At 31.3% G+C, this 5,203-nt stretch overlaps 1 pseudogene; it reads left to right on the plus strand.

The window, feature by feature from the left end:
• The first annotated feature begins 4,033 nt into the window (after positions 1-4,033).
• LOC127538731 (transcription initiation factor TFIID subunit 7-like) lies at positions 4,034-4,734 on the plus strand (annotated as a pseudogene).
• The last annotated feature ends 469 nt before the right edge of the window (positions 4,735-5,203 follow it).

The following is a 5,203-nucleotide window of genomic DNA, read 5'->3' on the forward strand; positions in this document are numbered from 1 at the left end:
AAATGTTTTATATGTTTAAGGAGAGGACAAAAGTAGACTTCTTTGTGCATCTTATATTTTATAAAAATATATCTTTCATAATGTTATCTAAGACTTGAAATATTAAATTTAAAATATAGTAAATATTTCAAGAACATTTTAGTTACAAATTGTTGATGCAACGTATCTGTTAAGTTTGTTTTTTAAAATTTAATTCATACCTTCAGTATTTTATTAACTTTCACCCATTTTCATTTCTGTTTGTGTTTCTTACTGTGTCTCTTTTTTTCTGTTTCTCTATCTCTTCTGTGCCTCTATCTCTCTGTCTGTTTTTGCCCCCCTCTCTGTCTGTCTATGTTTGTCTCTATTTTTCTGTTTCTAGATCTTTTTCTGTATTTGTATATCTTTCAGTCTGACTGACTCTGTGTCTGTCTTTTTCTGTCTTTTTCTTTCTTCTCTAGGTAAGTTTCTTGTCTGGAACTAGATTCAATCCATATGAAGATGATGCATTGAAAAAAATTAATACTCCTCATTAATTATGGTTTTAGAGAGTTGCCTAGAAAGCTGAGAGACAAAGTAAAGTATTCATGCTTCCATATTTGATTTCATGAGAGACACAGAATTTGAATCCACTTCTTCCTGAGTGAATGAATCTGAGGATGGGGATCTATGAAATTCACTTTAGATTCAATCTGTATTATGAACAACTTCTTAAACCTAGATAGTCAGTCTTCTAAGTGCTACTCTGCTTCTTTGCAGCAAATATATGCTCATCTCCAGCTTTTGCTATTTGAATGACCCAACTTCTTTGCTCATCATGAATCTTTTTTTTAAACTGTCTTTTACATTTAAATCATTATAATATTTTGGAAATTGTTTTTTCAGATGACTATACAAAACTTGGGTTTCTTCCTTTAAGAACTGCTAATCTATATCTTAAAACCATTTAATAATGAGGAAGACAGCTTTTTATTGTTATATGTTGGAATGAGTTCCATAAATACTCCTCCCACAAACATCAATGCTCCAACTCCATACTCATATATTCTTGGAAAGAAGATCATCAGAAAAACTTGTTGGAAATTTTTATTTTTCCTTATTTATTTGTATTTGAATATTAGATTGCTTAAATTGTGCAAAAAACTGCATGCTCAGGAATAAACATGATGCAGTACAGAAAGTGCCTCAGCTGAGCTTTCCCATATTATCCATCAAACAACTTTAAATAATGCCTCCAATTGGATTCTAGAGTAGAGGAGTCAGCAAAAAATTAGAGTGACACATTCTTCTAGCCTAAAGCAATATAGAAGAAGGAAAGAAAGCTATTTGATAATTGTAAGTAAAATGGTCCAGAGCTCATATATTGGAAACAATAATGGTAGAACAGTAAATGTGATAAAAGTAACAAGTTTCAGAAGTTCTCAAACCAGAGAGAGTGGGAAAAAAAAAAGATTTAGCAACTGATAAGACTCAGGTCTGAACTGTACTTGGCAATCGCATTGTCTATTATACCCACTTCTGTGTCATATCTCAAAGGCATAGAACTTTGTCAACACTTTCAGGAAATTAAATCCCTGAATAGCAAGTGTTTAACAATTTCATTTTTATGCACATTTCTGGATCATACCTCAAGGAAAGAGAGGACCATTTCTGGAAAAGGGGAAGAGGAAGCCTTGGGAGATTACTACCCAGCAAAATTGATTATAATCCTTCAAGATAAAATGGAAATATAATGCATTAGGGAATTTTCAGGCATTTCTGAGTAGGGGAGCAGAGCTGAATAAAAGATTTGATTTTCAAATATAAAATTATAAGGGAAGTATAACAAAATAAATATGATGCAGAAAGTATAAGGAAATAAATAAGGTTAAATTGTTTTCTGCATGGGAAGATTTTACATGTGTCTTCTAAGAATATTAACATTAAAGAGAAGTCAGAAGGATTTTATATAAAACAGAGGAAAGCTATAAAAATAAGCATTGCGTAAACGTCTTTGTAGATGATATGATGATAAACTTGGAGAATCCTAAATAATCAATTAAAAAAATATGTTTGAAATACCAACTTCAGCACATTTGGAGAATATAAAATAACCTCATATAAATGATGGACATTTCTTTATATTATCAATAAAATTCAGCACTTAAACATAAAAAGAAATTTCACTTGAAATAATTACAGACAACATAAAACATGTGGAAGTCTAATTGCCATAAACTCAGGAATTATTTGAACACAATCACATAAGACTTTTCACACAAAGAAAATCAGATTTAAACTATTGAAGAAGTATTAAGTGTTTATAGATAGTCCAAAGCAATATAATAAAAAATAACTTTTCTAATCAAAGTTAATTTATTTATTCAATGCCCTGTCAAATTATCAAATTATTATTTCATAGAACTAGGAAAAACAGGAACAAAATTTACTAGTAAAAGATAAGGAAAAAAAATCAAGGGTATTAATTTAAAAAAAATGTTAAAGAACATTGCCACACAATTCCAGATCTCAAATCAACACTTTAAAAAAATGTTATAGTTTTATATGTAATTGAAAAAAAATTAATGAAATAGATAAAATAATTTTAAAAATACTACATGCCTACTCATGTATTTTTTTCTGATTCTTCATCCAAAAGAAATAACAGAAGGAGAGAAAGTTTAATTTGTTTCAAATTATAGCAATTCTATTTGCTGTAATAAAAAAATAAAAACTAAACAAAGGCCTATATTTGGGGAACAATTACAATTGCATGGTTTTATATATTTAGTGCATATTATAATTTTGTAAGAAATGAGAAAATAGTTTCAAAAAGACATGAAAAAGTCTTGTGTGAACTCAGCAGAAACTCATCAGAAGTATACGAGCAAGTTCTATTTTAACATCAACATAATAAAATGAAAAATTCTGAAAGAATTAAAGAACTCTGATCAACTTAATGATGAATGGTTGTTTCAGAAGCTCAATAAAGAAGAATGATGCTCATCTTTTGACAAAGAGATGATAAATTAATGTGAAAACTAAGAAATGAATTTTGGGGTATTGCCAACTGTGAGACCTTCAGCTCCAGTCAATAAGGTAAACTGCCAGTCATGTAACCCTGTGAAATTAGACCAGTCCAGTCCAATGCACAATGAAATGCATCTGAGACCCTAAAGAAAAAAAAAAAAAGCTAATGATTAGGTCCATGGTCCTCAGCACAAGAAGTTTAGGATGGTGACTCCTGTGCTCCAGGAACAGAGCTAATATACATATTTTTTTAAATGAGTGAAAATTCAAAAAAAAAAAAAAAAAACCCTGACCATAGAAAATTACTACGGAGACAGGAAAGATCAAAATGGAAACTCAGAAGAAAAAATCAGTGTCAAAATGCCTATATGTGAAGCCTATATGTGAATTGTTCTTAAGCCAAAAACATCCTTTTAGATAAACTCAAAAATAAATTTAAAAGTTAAGTAAGAAAGGTAGAAGAAAATTTGGAAAGAGAAATTACAATTATGCAGGAATATTATGGTTAAAAAAAAGTCAATAGCTTGGAAAAGAAAGGACAAAATTAGTGAAGAAAACAATTCCTTAAAAATTAGAATTGGCTAAATAAACACACACACACACACACACACACACACACACACACACACAAATATCTCCACTATAGAAAACAGCTCATTTACATAGTTGTTCTTCCTATCATCATCAAGCCATTGGTTACTGAAGGTCATTTTTGTAGGGCAGATCAGCAGGTACACAACTTGCTGTCATGGAGTTGTCATTGCAGGTATTCATTTTCATCAATTTTGGATTATATAGATAGATGGCTTTAGATGTATAACTAGATAGCTATATCTACATATATAGATAGATCATATCTATCTATATACACACATACTTATGTACATAATCTATATATGTACATATGCATGTGTATGTATGTGTGTGTGTATATATATATATATATATATATATATATGTATATTTGTGTGCATGTGTATGAAAAACTTGGGGTCATCAGAATCCAGAAAACTGCTTATGATAGCCAAACTTCCTAGAATCAAAGATGAGCAAGAAAAAAGAGCAACTTCCCTATGAGCTCAAGAACCAATGTATTTTGTGTCTATCTTCAGAATATGGTTTTATTGTGAATATATTCTGTAATTGTCAATCTGAAAGACAAATTGATCCAAACTGATTGGATTAAACCCTGGTGGACATCATGGAATTATATGTGTGTCCCATTAGCCTCCAAATTTGTTGACCTACCCTGCATTATTGGAAGCTTGAAAACCATTGATAGAAAATCTTTCATAATACTGCAAATATTTGCCAGATGCTTGTATGTAATGTTCATGGGGACATTATCTATTTCTGGAAGAACCAATTAATTCTGGAAGAACTAATGATTCAAAAATAAATAAGACAACAAAAAATGACTTATCAGAAAGAAGAAATTCATATGGAATCATGGCATCATTTTGTCACTGAAAAATGTCAGAAAGAGAAGGTTCCAGAAAACTGTCAAGAAGAATATCAAATCTCCAGATATAGAAAAGAAAGTCAAGAAATAGTTGAGTTGAAATGCTGAAGCTACCAGTACTCAGTGGGTAGTCAGTGCTGAAAATGAAACAAAGGAACAAAGATAATCATGGTTCCTTGAACAACCTAGATATCTTTTTAGGAATGAGTAGCTATAAGTATAGCTTGATGATGATGAACTTTAAGAGATATTTAATGATACTGCCTTCAAGATGTGATAGATGAGCTCAAAGAGCAAGAAGAATAAGAGAAGTAGCAGCTCAGCTTCTTGCAGAACAGCTGGACTTGCTTCTGGAGAAACAAGAGCGACTTGGCTGCTATTTCACTGTGATCTTCACCCTGGCAAGAATCATACATGAAAACATTAGATGCACCCTCTGGTCTGAAGAAAATATGGATGTGGAAATGTGATTGTTCTCACTACATTTCTATTGATTGTTGAATTCATCCTGTTCCTGTCTTTGCATCATTCTAGAAATATCTGCACTGATCAAATGCTGAGGACCAGTGAAATCCCATGATTAGTGGACTAGTCACATTTGCCTGGTCATTTAAGTCCATATCTGCCATTGATTTTGACCTGTTACTTTTATAACTACTCAGTTTTCTGTTGCTCTGTGAGAGCATCAGAAAACTGGGCAGCGTTGTCTGAAGAGATTTGAATCTGGAGGCCTAGCAGATGTTTTGTATTTCT

Source organism: Antechinus flavipes, chromosome 5 (assembly GCF_016432865.1).
Source record: "Antechinus flavipes isolate AdamAnt ecotype Samford, QLD, Australia chromosome 5, AdamAnt_v2, whole genome shotgun sequence".
NCBI lineage: Eukaryota > Metazoa > Chordata > Mammalia > Dasyuromorphia > Dasyuridae > Antechinus > Antechinus flavipes.